A 19,046-nucleotide genomic window follows, 5' to 3' on the forward strand; every position below is an offset into this window, starting at 1 on the left:
AACATCACCAGAACGGATGATTACCCGTCTCCCGGCCATATACAAGTCTTTGACCTTCATGATAGCTTTCCAACAAGGGGAATCGTTCATTTTGATCTTAACAGAGGCTACTATAGCCCTACCAAAATACTTGGCTTTGATAATCTCTTGTCAGAGGTCGTTTTCAGTTTCAAGCTTCCACCACCATTTAGCAAGCAGACTTAAATTTTGTTTATGGAGATCTTTCACACCCAAACCCCTTTTTTCTTTTGATCTACAGATCCGAGACCATCTGACTAAGTAGTAACGTTTTATGTTCTTGGACACCTGCCAAAAGAATCTCCTCATATGTTTATCCAGTCTATTTATAATGGTTTTAGATAGTAGGAACATAGACATATAGTAATATGCAATGCTGGAGACATTAACATTTTAATAAAGTCAACCTCCCTCCCGAGGAAGCATTACCCCCCAAACCAGAATCACATCTTTTAATATTTTTGGCCTCTAAAAAGTCCCAATCCGCCCCTCGCAAGGAGGAGTAACTCACAGGAACCCCCAAATATTTCATAGGAAAATGACCAATCTAGCAAAAATTGCAGCATATGTCTTCAGGATATTGTCATCCCCTCCAACACAAAGAATTCCACTCTTCTGGTTGTTAATCTTCAAACGAGACATGACTTCGAACATATAAAGGAGTAATTCCAAGTTTAGAGCCTTTTCTGATCATTTTCAATACACAGGACTATGTCATCCGCGTATTGCAGGATGGCCACTCCATTCTCTATCAGATCTGCAGCCAGACCAACAAACAATTAGTTTTTTTTGTGCCTGCAACACCATCTTACACAAGCACTCAACAGCTATGTCAAACAAAAAAGGAGACACCAGGTCCCCCTGCCTTACCCCTTTGAAACTTTGGAAGTATGAGCCCATAGTGTTGTTTAACTTGACACAAACCGTGCCGTTTTGGAGAATCTTCTTCATCCAATCACACCAAGTTTTCCCAAATCCCCTTACCTCAAGGCATTTTAACAAATATGAAAAGGGTTAAACATGCAAAACAATATGAGTTCTTTTTTTCCTCAAGAAAATGCAAACATCATGTCTCGATGCAATAAAAACCAAACATTGCACGACGTCTTACAGTCAAATGTTGTAACATGTCATGCAATGAAGAACCAAGGAGAAAACCGGCCTAGGGACTTCAGGCCAGTCTACTTAGGCGGACAACTAGAGAGGTGACGCACCACTGGGCTATACCACAATATGTATCTCTTTGTGCCATAACACTTTCGAGGACTTCATTTGACATGAAAATAGTAATGATTACTTCTCAATTAGTTCGGCATACCACTTTGAATGGCAGCATCAGTTCAACTCTAGATCTTTGGTGCATGTCACAACACCATCTATGCCTAACCTGGCCTGGAGTATTTTATGAAAAATAAAAATACCGGCAAGGTAAAATTCATTTGTTGGAGGGCACTTCATGAACCGATCCTGTTGAAGTGCATTTTGGCAATGAACAGATTGGAACCGATGGACAATGTCTAATAAGTCATGAAGAGGCCGAATACATCTTCTATTTCTTGTCCAGTCGTGGTTGAGCAGTAGAATGTGGCGTCTCCTTGGTATATCGCATATTATCATAGATGTTTGTCGATTGGATAGATTTGGTTTTGTGGTGCTGGAATATCTTCTTAGGTTACCTAATTCGTCTCTGTTGTATATGCCTAGCATCAGACCGAGCAAAGGAATAGATGCCGCATTTGGTATCTTTGGAGGTTATGACAAAGACAAACTCATGGTGAAGGTGTACCCCCTCCCCCCTCCATCACAAGAAGTGCAATCTCAGTCCAAATCATTTGTGCTAATTTACAACGTGCACAATCTCATGGCTCGAGAGCCGCTCTTCGCCTAGATCAAGTTTAGAAGAAACCTCCATTAGAATTCATTAAAAAAATGTTGGTGCATCTTTCATGTAGAAGAAAGAAGGAGAACTACCAGAGCTGTAGCTCGGGACAGGAACAACACCTTCCTGGCGGCTTCTTGTGCCACAATACCATATGTTTCTAATGCGGAAACTATTGAAACAATAGCGATGAAGAACAACCTGGACCTAGCAAACACCATGGGATTCCATATGATCCAGATCGAACCCGATGTTGTGGAGGTTGTTAATGCATATGCACGACACGACAAAAATTTGGGATGAACCAACTGCCATTTTTGTCGATTGCTTTGTTGCGACAGGGATGATAGGGAATATTGAATTCTTACACTGTTTAAGAGAATCCAATGGAGTTGCCCATTATGTAGCCAAATATGTGTATGATCATGAGTTATCTTGTAATTAGGTTGATGAACCACCCATATTTTTCTGAACATAGTACAAACATAGATGCTCATACATACGCACATACACTCCCCATATAAACGCACACACGCACACCCTAACCCTATGAGCACCTCCAAGATACTGAGCCGGCACATTATCTTGAGTTTGGTGAATTCTCCACAAACGCCTTCATAGTTGATGGAACGTCTCCTCCCACTGAATGCACATTGCTGGAAGGACTGAAATAAATCCAAGAAAATGCGAACACCAATATTAAATCCAGGACTTGAATTCTAGTGGGATGGAGATACCACTGTTGTCGGAAATATGCCCTAGAGGCAATAATAAATTGGTTACTATCATATTTCCTTGTTCATGATAAAGGTTTATTATTCATGTTGGAACTGTATTGACCGGAAACTTAAATACATGTGTGAATACATAAACACATACCATGTCTCTAGTGAGCCTCTACTAGACTAGCTCGTTGTCAAAGATGGTTAAGGTTTTCTAATCATAGACATGGGTTGTCATTTGATAACTGGGTCATATCATTAGAAGAATGATGTGATGGACAAGACCTAACCGTAAGCTTAGCATTTGATCATATCAGTTTATTGCTATAGCTTTCTTCATGTCAAGCATATATTCCTAAGACCATGATATCGTGCAACTCCCTGACACTAGAGGAATACTTAGTGTGTATCCAAACGTCAATTCGTAACTGGGTGATCTTAAAGGTGCTCTACAAGTATCTCCAAAGGTGTCTGTTGGGTTGGCACGAATCAAGACTGGGATTTGTCACTCCGTATGACGGAGAGATATCTCTGGGCCCTCTCGGTAATACAACATCGTAAAGAGCTTGCACACAATGTGGCTAATGAGTTAGTCACGAGATCTTGTATTACAGAACGAGTAAATAGATTTGTCGGTAACGATATTGAACTACGTATGAAGATACCGACGATCGAATCTCGGGCAAGTAGCACATCGTCAGACAAAGGGGATTGTATACGGGATTAACTGAATCCTTGACATCGTGGTTCAACCGATAAATATCTTCGTGGAATATGTAGGAACCAATATGGGCATCCAGGTTTCGCTATTGGTTATTGACCAGAGAGGTGTCTCGGTCATGTCTACATGATTCTCAAACCCATAGGGTTCGCGCGCTTAACGTTCGGTGACGCTAGAGTAATATTGGGGTATGCATGTTGGTAAACAATGTTGTTTGAAGTCCCGAATGAGATCATGAACATCACGAGGAGTTTCGGAATGGTCGAGGGGTAAAGATTTACATATGGGAAGTCATGTTTTGGGTTCCGGAAAAAGTTTCAGTTTTTTCGGTATTGTACGGGGAAGCTTCCAGAAGGTTCCAGAAACTTCCGGAGGAGTTCAGAAGTTCACCAAGAGTTCCACCACGTCCCAAGGGATGGCATGGGCTGAAGGAAGGTAGAAGCCCATGCGGCTAGGGAAGGGAAAAAAGAGAGTCCTAGTAGGAATATGATTGGACTTGGAGTGCAAGTCCTCTCCCTCCAGGCGCTAGTCCTAACATAAGAAGGGCTGGACTCCAAGTCCCTCCACCTATATAAATAGAGGGGAGGGGGCGCACTAGAAGAGGAGAGATCCATGGATCAACACACCAGCCCCTGGGCGCCCCTCTCTCCCATTACACCGCCGCCTCGTCCCGATGACGCTTAGCAAAGCGCTGTCGACGCTCCACCACCATCATCACCTCCAGGCCGTCATGCTGGTTGTGATCCCATCTACTTCTCCGCCTTCTCTTGCTAGATCAGGGAGGATGAGACGTCATCAAGCTGCACGTATGCTAAACTCGAAGGTGCCGTCCGTTCGGCAGTAGATCGATTGGATCATGATCAGATCGCGGAGAGTACGACTACATCAACCGCGTTATATACGCTTCCGCTTTCGGTCTACGAGGGTACGTAGACACACTCTCCCATTTTGTTGTTATGCTTCTCCTAGATAGATCTTGGGTGTTCGTAGGATTTTTTTTATTTTCATGCTTCGTTCGCCAACAACCGTTCTCCTAACCATCCAACCACAAGTTGGTTCGTCCACCCATATTTTCTTAATGCTTTAGTGAACGATGTAACTATTTTGCTAAATTAATAAAGTAAGTCATGGCGACATTCTCTAAAAAAACCGTGCCAGTTTATGCAACACTGCATTATTGATGGGATTATGTAGAGTCATTTGAGACATTCCTTTTTATGCAATAACTACAAGGTTTGGATTGGATGCAGATTGGGTGGGTGCACGCTAAATATTTGATGGAAGCGATAAAATGTTTATGTCTTCCTCTAGAACGCACGTACATATTGACTAGTTAACATATATGTGAGTTTAGGATATACGTACTATATGAAGGTTTGACGGCATATTACCCACTTACATCCTTAATCAAAGACATTGTCATATGGTTACAGAGAAACCTAAGGAAAACTCTGTACATAGCTCAATCAGACGAAATTTATAATTCTTCTAAATCAAGCAGGGGAAGGGAAAAAGGACGTTGGGAAATTCAACAAAGCGATGTCTGAGTGGCAACCAAATACAGTGGGCGCATGTCCATGAAAAATTAAGGTAAAAAAATACTCCCTCTGTAAAGAAATATAAGAGCGTTTAGATCACTAAGGCAGTGATGTAAACGCTTTTATATTTCTTTACGGAGGGAGTAGTATATAACTCCTTTTCTTTTTGAAAATAAACAATATATTACTTCTAATAATCGCAGAGGTGATGGCCAGTCAAGTATACATATAATTGTAGACCCTCTACCCATTTACCTTTAGGCACTACGATCCTTGTTGTCCACGTTACTTTTTTATATTAAGGATAATTTTCTTTTTGTTGAATATAAGACCATCCATATTTGTCAAACCAAGAAATCCAAGATAGAAAAACACATATCTCGCATCAAAATCTTTCCATCCAGCTAGTAGGAGGAGAATGCTTCAGTAGTCGACATCACATTTATTGAATCAGCCATGGCATGTAGTCGATGGATCAATTGTTGAACTTGATGTTTCAATAATTGGGTGTGATAAGTCTGCACATTGGCATTGGTTAGGTGTAGCGACTCAGTGTGCAATGAATATGGAATGTTAGTACTATGGGCAGTTTCAGTGCATTAGTATATATGAAGTTATATCTAATGACATTAGATAAATGTTTAGATATATCAGTCACAGTGCACTATATATTAAGTGTTGTACTATATCTTAAGACTATCTAAATTAATTCTCATTTAATTTCTTTTGCGAGAGAATTTATGAATCATCTTAGATTTGCTAAGATTTATATCTAGATTAAATTTAAAAATGTTATGGAGCTGACGTTTCTTAGGAGCGGTTTTTCTGTGAAACGCTCTCTGGTGTGTCTGATTCCATGTGCAAATCTTAATGCGGTGACACGCGGTAATCTTCGTGGGGTACACTGTTGGCTCTCATGCACTCTCCCATGTGAATGACCACTCTCCCATGTGAATTGACCCCATGTGCATCATGGCACTCCCCTAAATATACTCGCAATTACTGGAAGTATGTATCTGACAAAGCATGTCAATTCGACGTGTTGTAGCATAGCAAATTAACAGCGCCCCTCCATGGAAAAAATATCTGAAACACATAGCAATGATTGATGTTACACCATGACAAAATTCCTAAAACGCATGGTAGTTTTCTTTAGTAACATGACAATTTTTTTGTTAGCATGGCAAATCTCTTTGTTATAGCATGATTCCTGAACCTTCACAGGAGCAGTTTTTGGAGAGAACACTGTAGTTGTGTTGTCTGCTCGAATGAGTCTTCCCGAGGAAAACAGTGGTTCTGTGCGTCAGGGTTGTCCTGTACAGAACGTCTGCTCCCTATTAGGGCCCACTAAAATATAGTTGCTCTCCTTTTTCTCATTAAATAAGGTGCCGCATGAGATTTTTACTTATGAAATGTACAAAGATGTAAGCAATGGGAGTGCCCAAATAAACTTCCATGACATGATCGTGGCAACCTAGCGCCACATGTCCTCCTCCTCCCTCGCTCTCATGACCTAGGAGATAGGCGGCGGCCGATTGACCTCGTTTCTTTTGTGAGGCAGTAGGCCTACCAGATTGCAACCGCCGTCTCTTCAGATATACATCGATTACTTTACAACCACTGGTTCTACGGGTTTCTAGATTTCAATAAGTTTGTTTCGCTAAGGCACTGACTCAGAGGCGGCAACAAGGTTTGCCCAAGACGCGCTACAATGGAGGCATGAGAAAGAAAACTTAGCAATATATATGTGTGTGTGCGTGTGTGTGTTGTGTTGTGTGTGTGTGTGTCGTGTGTGTGTTGTGTTGTGTGTGTGTGTGTGTGTTTTATAAGAATCTGTATACTTTGGCCAAAAGAGACGTGATTGTCGTAAAGTTACCGATCCATACCGCACATGTTCGACCATAACACTTTTTATCCGATCATGACTTAGTCTTGTAAAAAGAGAAGGAAAATGGTGACGATAGCAAAGAAACGGGGCAGGCCTTCTCAGCCACTCAGATTTAAGGTATGATACTTTTAATTTGGACTAGTTGAATGCCCGTGCGTTGCCACGGACACACGAAATACGAAGTGTGATGTGAAAAGATTACTCGACAAAGTGATAGCATGGACTTGGATATTTTAAATGAGTTCTTTCTATAGAATATATTTTGACAAAAAACAATGTCAAAGGTAATTCAAAATCCTTGAACATGGACAAACTTGTTTTTAAATGTAAATAATAACTAAATCATCCGTGAAATTAGCACATCCCTTAAAACACCATAGACACAAACAAATATGACGAAACAGTCACCTACATAGTAGATACAAACCGAGTACGTGATAACTACACTTACAAATAGAAACACACAATCATGCGTAATAGACATAACCAATGTATACTATCTGTAGTACATGCACTGAGCTTTCTTTATATACATTCCGTGACGGGGATCCTTTGTAGACAACTCGCTTGCTAGGAAAGCCCACCTCCACTCAATAAATTGCTGAACAAACTTCATATCAATTAACCCACCTATTATTTTCTGGCGAATATCTGCAAAAATATATATTATAAATGTTGCATTTAATAATATTTAAACTTTGTGTACATATGTTAATAACAATCGTAAGTAATTGATTGTAGTTGATAATAAGTCATAATTACTCACCATGAAGTGCGCGTGCTGCAGTATGATCCGGGTTGAATGCAAGGGTGATGTAATTTGAAGTTTCCAGAATTCCTATTGCCAAGATAAAAAAAATATTTAGGTCGACATAACAGTGCACTTGATAATCACTGTGAAAGTAAGACCAATGAGATGGTAAGGTTGATAATCACCGTGAAAGTAAGTAATATTTGTATTTGCTCTTCTTATCACCGTGAACTCCTCGGCCTGAACGGCTTATCCTCTCCCCCCATCACTTTTTCCTTCTGGGCTTCTTTTCCCATCCCCGTCGTCTTCACTGAGAGAGAGAGATAGAAGAGCTGGAGGCCTTGCCGCCGCTCACCGGTGAGGCTTCGCCGCATCCCGTCCGTGGCTTAGATTTCGGTGAGGCGCTCGAGGGGAGCGACGGCGTCGGCGACCTGGGGGGCGGCAGAGGTGCTGGTCGCAGGAAGTGGCGGTGGCGGCGACTGCCACACCAGCGGAGCTATCCAACGCCGCAGCAGGGGCCTACCACGGCTCCGACAAGGTGCCTTGATACGTCTCCGTCGTATCTACTTTTCCAAACACCTTTTCCCTTATTTTGAACTCTAACTTGCATGATTCGAATGGAACTAACCTGGACTGACGCTGTTTTCAGCAGAATTGCTATGGTGTTATTTATGTGCAGAAACAAAAGTTCTCGGAATGACCTGAAACTCCACGGAGCGTATTTTTGGAAATAATAAAAAATCTTTGCAAAAGATGAAGACCAGGGGGCCACCACCTGTCCACGAGGGTGGGAGCGCGCCCCTACCTCGTGGGCCCCCTGGAGCTCCTCCGACCTCAACTCCAACTCTATATATTTGGTTTCGAGGAGAAAAATATCAAAGAGAAGAATTCATCGCGTTTTACGACACGGAGCCACCGCCAAGCCCTAAAACATCTCGGGAGGGCTGATCTGGAGTCCGTTCGGGGCTCCGGAGAGGGGAATCCGTCGCCATCACCATCATCAACCATCCTCCATCACCAATTTCATGATGCTCACCCTCGTGCGTGAGTAATTCCATCATGGGCTTGTTGGACGATGATGGGTTGGATGATATTTATCATGTAATCGAGTTAGTTTTGTTAGGGTTTGATCCCTAGTATCCACTATGTTCTGAGATTGATGTTGCTATGACTTTGCTATGCTTAATGCTTGTCATTAGGGCCCGAGTGCCATGATTTCAGATCTGAACCTATTATGTTTTCATCAATATATGAGAGCTCTTGATCCTATCTTGAAAGTCTATAGACACCTATTATGTGTTATGATCCGTTAACCCCGAAGTGACAATAATCGGGATACTTACCGGTGATGACCGTAGTTTGAGGAGTTCATGTATTCACTATGTGTTGATGCTTTGGTCTGGTACTCTATTAAAAGGAGGCCTTAATATCCCTTAGTTTCCGCTAGGACCCCGCTGCCACGGGAGGGTAGGACAAAAGATGTCATGCAAGTTCGTTTCCATAAGCACGTATGACTATATTCGGAATACATGCCTACATTACATTGATGAATTGGAGCTAGTTCTGTGTCACCCTAGGTTATGACTGTTACATGATGAACCACATCCGGCATAATTCTCCATCACTGATCCATTGCCTACGAGCTTTCCATATATTGTTCTTTACTTATTTACTTTTCCGTTGCTATTGCTATCATCACTACAAAATACCAAAAACATTACCTTTGCTATCATTACCTTTTGCTACCGCTACCACTACTATCATATTACTTTGCTACTAAACACTTTGCTGCAGATATTAAGTTTCCAGGTGTGGTTGAATTGACAACTCAGCTGCTAATACTTGAGAATATTCTTTGGCTCCCCTTGTGTCGAATCAATAAATTTGGGTTGAATACTCTACCCTCGAAAACTGTTGTGATCCCCTATACTTGTGGGTTATCAAGACTATTTTCTAGCGCCGTTGCCGAGGAACATAGCTCTATTCTTTGAGTCACTTGGGATTTATATCTGCTTATCATTATGAAGAACTTGAGAGATCCAAAAACCAAGATTTGTCCCTCAACTACGAGGGGAGGTAAGGAACTGCCATCTAGCTCTGCACTTGATTCACCTTCTGTTTTGAGTAAGCTTGCGACACCTAAACCTGCTTCTGTTATTCGTTCTGATATGTCGCATGTTATTGATGATGCCACTTCTGCTATGCATGATACTTATGATGAAACTACTTCTATGCTTGATACTACTGTGCCACTTGGTGAATTTCTTGATGAACAACTTGCTAGGGTTAGAGAGAGTGAAAATATTGAATCCGATAATACTGATGGAAGTGATGATGAATACTCACTTGTTATTCCTGAGGGTTATGTTTTTGAAAAAGAAGCTGCTCTAGCTATTTTAGCTTGCAAAGATAGATACGAACTTAAGAGGTTATTAGCTAAATGGAATAAGCAATCTCTTAATGCTAGAATGAAACCTGACCCTGCTTTTGCTACTTCACCTATCTGTGTTACCGATAAGGATTATGAATTCTCGATTGATCCTGATATAATTACTTTGGTTGAATCTGATCCTTTTCATGGCTATGAATCTGAAACTGTTGTGGCACATCTTACTAAATTAAATGATATAGCCACCCTGTTCACTAATGATGAGAGAAATCGTTACTTTTATATCCTTAAAATATTTTCGTTCTCATTAAAGGGTGATGCTAAGATATGGTTTAATTCTCTTGATCCTAGTTGTGTGCGTAGTCCCCAGGATATGATTTATTACTTCTCTGCTAAATATTTTCCTGCTCATAAGAAACAAGCTGCTTTGAGGGATATATATAATTTTGTGCAAATTGAAGAAGAGAGTCTCCCACAAGCTTGGGGAAGGCTTCTCCAATTACTTAATGCTTTGCCTGATCATCCTCTTAAGAAAAATGAAATACTTGATATCTTTTGTAATGGACTAACCGATGCTTCTAGAGATTACCTGGATAGTTGTGCTGGTTCTGTTTTCAGGGAAAGAATGCCGGATGAAGCTGAAATTCTATTGAATAATATGTTGACAAATGAAAATAATTGGACACTTCCTGAGCCAGCTCCTGAGCCTATTCCTAAACCAACTCCGAAGAAAAGGGGTATTCTATTTCTCAGTCCTGAAGATATGCAAGAGGCAAAGAAATCCATGAAAGAAAAGGGTACTAAAACTGAAGATGTTAAGAATTTACCTCCTATTGAAGAAATTCATGGTCTTAATTCACCGCCTGTTGAAGAAACATATGATCTTAATCCATTTCCTATTGAAGAAACTCATGGTCTTGATAACCTGACACAGCTAGTAAAGGTAATTTCTCTCTATAGATATGATAAAGCTGAAATCCCATTTACTAAATTTGCTAGCCCATGCTTAGATGAGTTTGATAAATTTATGGCTAAGCAAGAAGATTTTAATGCCTATTTTGGTAGACAATTGAAATACAATTCAAATATGCTTGAACACTTGGGTGATTATATGGCTAATGTTAAAGGTGAACTTAAACTTATTAGTAAACATGCTTCTATGGTTACCACTCAAGTAGAACAAGTACTTAAAGCTCAAAATGATTTGCTCAATGAATTGAATAGTAAGAATAATGATAATGTTGTTAGAGTTATGACTAGAGGTGGTAAAATGACTCAGGAACCTTTGTATTCTGAAGGCCACCCTAAGAGAATTGAGCAATATTCTCAGAGAAATAATATAGATGCACCTAGTCCCTCTAAAAGGAAGAAAAAGAAAAATGATAGGACTTTGCATGCTTCTAGTAAACCTATTACTGAAACACCTGAGAATCCAAACGATATTTCTATTTCTGATGCTGAAACACAATCTAGTAATGAACCTGAAACTAGTGATAATGTTAATGATAATGTCCATGATGATGCTCAACTTAGTAATGATAACGATGTAGAAATTGAACCTGCTGTTGATCTTGATAACCCACAATCAAATAATCAACGTTATGATAAGAAAGACTTTGTTGCTAGGAAACATGGTAAGGAAAGAGAGCCTTGGGTTCAGAAACCCATGCCTTTTCCTCCCAAACCATCCAAGAAAAAGGATGATGAGGATTTTGAGCGCTTTGCTGAAATGATTAGACCTATCTTTTTGCGTATGTGATTAACTGATATGCTCAAAATGAATCCTTATCCTAAGTATATGAAAGATATTGTTACAAATAAAAGAAAGATACCGGAAGCTGAAATTTCCACCATGCTTGCTAATTATACTTTTAAGGGTGGAATACCAAAGAAACTTGGAGATCCAGGAGTACCAACTTTACCATGCTCCATTAAAAGAAACTATGTTAAAACTGCTTTATGTGATCTTGGAGCCGGTGTTAATGTTATGCCTCTCTCTTTATATCGTAGACTCGATTTGAATAAGTTGACACCTACTGAAATATCTTTGCAAATGGCTGATATATCAACTGCTATACCTGTCGGTATTTGTGAGGATGTGCCTGTTGTAGTTGCAAATGTTACTATTTTAACAGACTTTGTTGTTCTTGATATTCCTAAGGACGATAGTATGTCTATTATTCTTGGAAGACCCTTTTTGAATACTGCAGGGGCTGTTATTGATTGCACTAAAGGCAATGTCACTTTTCATGTTAATGGTAATGAGCATATGGTACACTTTCCGAGGAAACAACCTCAAGTTCATAGTATCAACTCTATTGGAAAATTCCATCGATTATATTTGGAGGTTTTGAATTTCCTCTTCCTACTGTCAAGAAGAAATATGATATTCTTATTATTGGGGATGTGCATATCCCCGTCGAGGTAACATAGTGTTATTCGAAATTTCTCCGGTTCCATGTTATTCGGAATGAGTTCGTTAACAAGACTTGATCAACCTTGTTAGTGGATTCCTTTTGATGAGCATGAGATGGATGAAACTAGAAGGCACAACCTTCTGTACCCTCCTCTTACTTTCTTTTATTTATATTAAATAAAATAAAAAAGTATTTTTCTGTCTATTATCTGATTTATCCATGCAATATAAAAATACCCCGAAAATAAAAGCTCTCCAAATGCCCTGAAATTTAAATATGATTTTTTCTAAAATATTTGAGAATATTTGGCACTGAGAACACAACAGGAGGAGCTGGCACCTGGCCACGAGGGTCAGGGGCGCGCCCTACCCCCCTGGGTGCGCCCCCTGCCTCGTGAGCCCACAATGGCCCTCCTCCACTTATCCTTTCACCCACACACTCCTTCCTCCCACAAACACGAATATCCAGCTCAAACCCGAGTCCAAGCTCATTTTGCTGACATTTTCGATCTCCTTGCTCAAAGCACCTCTCACAAAACTGCTTGGGGAGATTGTTCCTTGGTATGTGACTCCTCCATTGGTCAAATTAGTTTTTGTTCTAGTGCTTTATTCATTGCAATTTGTGCTGCCTAGGTGACCATGTTCTTGAGCTTGCATGTCAAATTTATATGGTTCCAAGTAGTTTTGATGCATGATATAGGCTCTAGGCACTTGTATGAGTAGTTGCTATCAATATTATTGAGTTTGGCTTACTTTTATTTTTGAAGTTACTAAAAATTTCAGAATTTTTCAGAAAATGATAAAGATATTTTTGAGGGGCTCATCGAGCCGAAGCTCAAGGGAAAAGCAAAATGAAGAGGCACAGAAGCCCAAGTATAATTTTCCTCGCACCGCGGAGGTTAGGCCGTGTGAATGGCCCTCCGATGAATTCTTGAGAGCAACCGGGATTTATGAGGATCTTTATAAATTGGCTAAGAATGCATGCCTCACCGACTTCCTCCACGACCAACGCGAACAGTATCTCTTACTCACCAATACTTTTGTGCAAAACTTCTACTATTATCCTAGGGAATCACCTCCTTCAGTAGAGTTTCATTTATATGATGTGGTTAAGAAGATGCCACTTTATGATTTTTGTCGGGTTTGTTTGATCCCTTTCGAGGGAAAAATAGAGGAGCCACATCGTGACAATGTGGATGGGTTTATTCATACCATCACCGTAGGGGAAACGAGGAAGGTTTCCGATGCACGAATCACTAGCATACATTTTCCTATTTTACGCTACTTTGCAATATTTGCTAGTCGTTGCTTAATTGATCGCGGAAACTGTGGAAACCTTAGTGTTCCTGATATTATTATTTTGTTCCACGGGTTATCCTGTGATAACTCTGTGAGTATGGGCGGTATTATTGCTAAACAGTTGAGTCTGAACCGTAAAAAGGTCCCCATCTTTGGTGGTATCTATGCTTCACGCCTAGCTGCACATTTTAACATACCTATTAGGCATTATGAGAAGGAAGAAAAATTGCTGCCTCGTGTTTATTTAGATTATAAGAGTATGGTAGCACATGATTTCATTATAAAGAATAGGGAAGGGGAGCTTAAATACAAATTGTTCTTTGATAAACATCATCCGGAGACTATTACCTTGCTCGCTCCTTCCTTATTTGATTTATCTGCAAGCCAGTACCTTGTCTCGCCGGAGGACATTCACGCCTACCGGAACCCTGCACCAGCCACAGAGCCAGAGTCGGAACCACCTGTTGATCCTCCATGATAGTCTAATTACCAGTGGGATCCGGAGATGATTGCCAACCAATGGCAATTAGAGTCTTCTTCATCGCAGTACGACCCCAACTACTATTATGGATATCCGCCAGGCCAGCCATGGCCATAGACCAACTTAGGCCAAAATCCTAAGCTTGGGGGATGTAGCGACCCGACCTCAGATGGCCAAGTATCTGTGCTTCCGTGTCATCCCTGGATCGGTAATGCTGACACACAGTAGTCGAAGGATTTATAACAGAGTGGCAATCACACACTTATTACCTCGAATGTCTCAAAAGAGAACTTATTACAATAATATGGCTTAAGGCCATCTAATACGATAATAGCGGAAGGCTTGGAAGATAAAGTGAGTCCATCAACTCCAACGGCATAGCTGAGCTGCATGGCAACGACCTAACGAACCTTACTCCCTGTCTGAAAAGTCTGCAACATAATACGTTGCAGCCCGAAAATGGGTCAGCACATGGAATATGCTGGCAAAGTAACACAGTAGAGCAAGAACAGAATAATGCTATCACTACATGCATATTTGGCCGGTGGAAAGCTCTATGGTTATAGTTTTTGCGAAAAGCCAATTTTTCCCTACAACAAAGGAATAGATTTTAATTTAACTATCATGGTAGTTGAAACATCATTGAGAAGGTTCCTCCAACTCAATCCCAATTAAAGTGATTAACATCCCAACAATATTAATTAAGGATGATGAGATACATGTGATAACCCAAATACTAGATACTCAAGAATTGTCCATAACCGGGGACACGGCTAACCATGATTAGATTATATAGTCTGCAGAGGTTTGCGCACTTTTCCCCACAAGACTCGATCACCTCCGTTGGATTTCTCGCACTACAAGGTGTTTGAGAAACGGATGACCGAGACACAGTCTTTCAGAAACATTAACTCTCTACTCCGGACAGACCATACCAATCCTACATCCCACTACCTGCTGATCTGCCTCTTCAAGCGCTTCACGTAACTTACTCAACTATGCTAGAGCCCATAATAGCTTGTGGCTGCACACGGAAGTTTCTAGCATGAATCATCTCAGTTCCCTTTGAGCCTGGGTGGCAATCCATAGGAAGATCACACGGGTACCCCAGGATTTCCAAAAAAATACAGGCAACACTGGATACTCCAAGTGCCTCAATCCACCCAGATGTTAAATTTAAGTTGCCACCTTAAGTTGAACCATTAATTAACAAACTCACATCTGTCATGGATTTCACTCAAACCCAAACCACGTCTACAAGCATAGCATAGCATAACAATATAAGCAACGCGTAGAAGTAACTCCCAAGGGTTTGAATGTAACAGGGTAATAGGTTCTACCTCATCAACTACTTCCCAACCCACATGTAAATGACATCCTAATCATGCAATGTTTGAGGATTGGAACTAATGCATAAAAGCTGGGTGATAAAAGGGATATGATCAAAGTGTTACTTGCCTTGCTGACAGTCTGCGAAACCTAGGGACTCGTAGTAGCACGCTTCGCACTCCGGGTGTTCTATCGCAAACAAACAATAATATACATAAGAAACAAGCAAATATGCGCAAGCAAAACTCAAATAAAAGAGGTTGACCAGAAGGTTCAACTTAAGAACTCCGGTTCGCAAAAAGAATCAAATCAAACGGAGCAACGAAACTCAAACGGCGAAAGAAAGAAGCTTTGTTTACTAATCTGAACCTAGGTCAAATTTTACAGTAGCAAAAACTTATTTAAGTTGGTTAAACGGAAAGAGGGTTTCGAGACGAAACTCTAGGCGATTGAATCGCCTGATTCCGACTAACGAGCAAAAAGATAAACAGAAACTAAGATCGGATCAGAAATCGCGATCGAGAAAAACTCGCGGATTAAATCCGATAAAAGAAAACTGACGAACAGACTAACGAACGAGCGTTCGTTAGCTGTAACTAACGGGCGGAAACCGTTCGTTAAAACGAACGTACGGACGAACGTCCGCTAACTAGAAAAACCAAGAAAAATCGGCGATAAAAAAACGAATCTAGGGTTTTCTAAAAAAAACCGAACGGTTTTAAAAAAACCGGCGGCGGATCCAGCGGCTACCTCCGGCGTGGGGCTCCGGCTGGGCGAGGTGCGGGCGGCGGGGCTTGGCGGCGGCAGCTGCTAGGCGACGCGGTGGCGGCGGCGGCTGGCGCTAGCGGCGGCGAGGCGGCGCAGCTCGAGTGGCGGTGGTGGTGGTGGTTTGGGCGGCGGGGGTGGCGGCTTATAAGGAGGGGGGCTTGCTTGGAGGAGGGGGCAAGCGGCGGCGGGGCGGCGCGCGCGCGGGGAGGCGGCGGCGGCTGCCGGCCGGCCTGACTGGGCTGGGCCTTAGGCCCAGTCGGGCGCGGGAACCCTTTTTTTAAATAATTTCGCCGAGCGAAATAAAATCCTAAAAAGATGAACATTTTCTTGGCCCTAAAATGCAATTTTGAAAACATGCAATTTTTCTAATGCAAACAAAATTGCAATAAAATTCAAATAAAACAAATATTTGATTTTAATACTTTTCCTCCAATATTTCAATTATCTTAGAGAAGTCATATTATCTCCTCTCATATATTTTGAGATGAAATATTTTCGGAGAGAAAAATAATTAAAACCAAAATCCTCGTTTCAAAATTTGATAAAATCAAATTTGAAAACCGGGAAGAATCCCCAACTCTCTCCGAGGGTCCTTGAGTTGCTTAGGATTTCGAGGATCGCGAGACGGAAAACAAATAAAATATGATTGCATGGATGACTATGTATAACATTCCAAATTGAAAATTTGGGATGTTACAAACCTACCCCCCTTAAGATGAATCTCGCCCTTGAGATTCGGGTTGGCTGGAAAATAGGTGTGGGTGGTCTTTGCGAAGATCATCCTCTCGTTCCCAGGTGGCTTCGTCCTCGGTATGGTGGCTCCACTGAACTTTGCAAAACTTGATAACCTTACTGCGGGTGACTCTGCTGGCAAACTCAAGAATCTTTACTGGCTTCTCCTCGTAAGTCAAATCACTGTCCAACTGAATTGCCTCCAATGGTACTGTATCTCTTAACGGGTATATCGGCCATCTCATCATGACACTTCTTCAACTGTGAAACGTGAAACACATCATGAACTCCTGACAATCCCTCGGGTAATTCCAACTTGTAGGAAACTTCTCCCATCCGTTCCGAAACACGATACGGTCCTACAAATCTCAGAGCTAATTTCCCCTTAACTCCAAAACATTTCACTCCTCGCAAGGGAGATACTCGCAGATATACTCTATCTCCAATTTCATAGGTTACCTCTTTGCGTTTTGAGTCCGCATAACTCTTCTGCCTGGACTGAGCAATCTTCAATCTATCACGAATCAATTTAACCTTCTCCCCAGACTCTTTGATCAAGTCTGGTCCAAACAACTGCCGGTCTCCTACCTCATCCCACATCAAGGGTGTTCTGCACCTGCGTCCATACAGGGCTTCAAACGGTGCCATCTTCAAACTGGCTTGGTAGCTATTGTTGTACGAGAACTCTACATAAGGCAAATTGTCATCCCAACTAGATCCATAATCTAGCGCACATGCTCTCAACATGTCCTCCAAAATTTGGTTCACTCTCTCGGTCTGTCCATCTGTCTGCGGGTGAAAAGCTGTAGTGAACTCTAACCTTGTTCCCAAAGTCTGATGTAACTGATGCCAGAACTTCGAAGTAAACTGTGTTCCTCTATCTAATACGATGGTCCTGGAACTCCATGCAGACATACGATCCTGGACATATAAATCTTGGCCAACTTTGCACTGGTATAAGTGGTTTTCACTGGGATGAAGTGAGCCACTTTGGTCAAGCGATCAACTACTACCCATATAGAATCATACCTTGCTTTAGTCCTGGGCAATCCGGTGATAAAGTCCATTCCAAGTTTATCCCACTTCCATTCGGGTATCGACATAGGCTGTAATAATCCTGATGGCTTCTGATGTTCTGCCTTCACTCGCTGACATACATCACATACGGCTACATACTTGGCAATATCCTTCTTCATACCGGTCCACCAGAAATGTTCCTTCAAATCCAGATACATCTTGGTGTTTCCAGGGTGTATCGAGTATGGTGAGTCATGAGCCTCTTGAAGTATTAACTTCCTGATCTCCTGGTTATTGGGCACATAAACTCGGTCCTCAAACCATAGGGTATCGTGCTCATCTTCACGAAAACCTTTGGCCTTTCCTTTGCTCATCTTCTCTTTTATCTCGGCAATCTCCTTGTCATCCTTCTGAGCTTCCCGAATCTTGTCTAGCAATGTCAACTGGACTTCCATTGTTGCAATGAATCCTCTAGGAACAATCTCCAATCGAAGTTCCATGATATTCTCTGCTAACTCCTTCGGCAGTCCCTTACCTTCAAGGATATTAGCATAACTATTCCGGCTCAAAGCGTCCGCTACAACATTGGCCTTTCCTGGGTGATAGTGTAGCTTCATATCATAATCCTTTATAAGCTCCAACCATCTCCTTTGTCTAAGGTTCAGTTCCTTCTGGGTGAAGATGTACTTCAAACTCTTATGGTCCGTGTATACATCACATCGGTTTCCAATAAGGTAATGCCTCCAGGTCTTCAATGCATGCACTACGGCTGCTAACTCCAAATCATGCGTGGCATAGTTCAACTCATGAGGTTTTAGTTGTCGTGAGGCATACGAAACAACTCTTCCATCCTGCATAAGTACACATCCAAGTCCTAAGCGGGAGGCGTCGCAATACACTTGGAATTCCTTATGTATATCCGGCAATGTTAGCACTGGTGCTGTAGTCAACCGTTCCTTCAACTCCTGGAAACTCGCCTCGCAATCTTCTGTCCATTTAAACTTAGTATCCTTCTTCAACAGTTCAGTCATTGGCTTCGCAATCTTGGAAAAGTTCTCAATGAATCTCCGATAGTAACCTGCGAGTCCAAGGAAACTG

The sequence above is a fragment of the Triticum urartu genome, chromosome 5A (assembly GCF_056163025.1).
Source record: "Triticum urartu cultivar PI428250 chromosome 5A, HENAU_Tu73, whole genome shotgun sequence".
Lineage (NCBI taxonomy): Eukaryota > Viridiplantae > Streptophyta > Magnoliopsida > Poales > Poaceae > Triticum > Triticum urartu.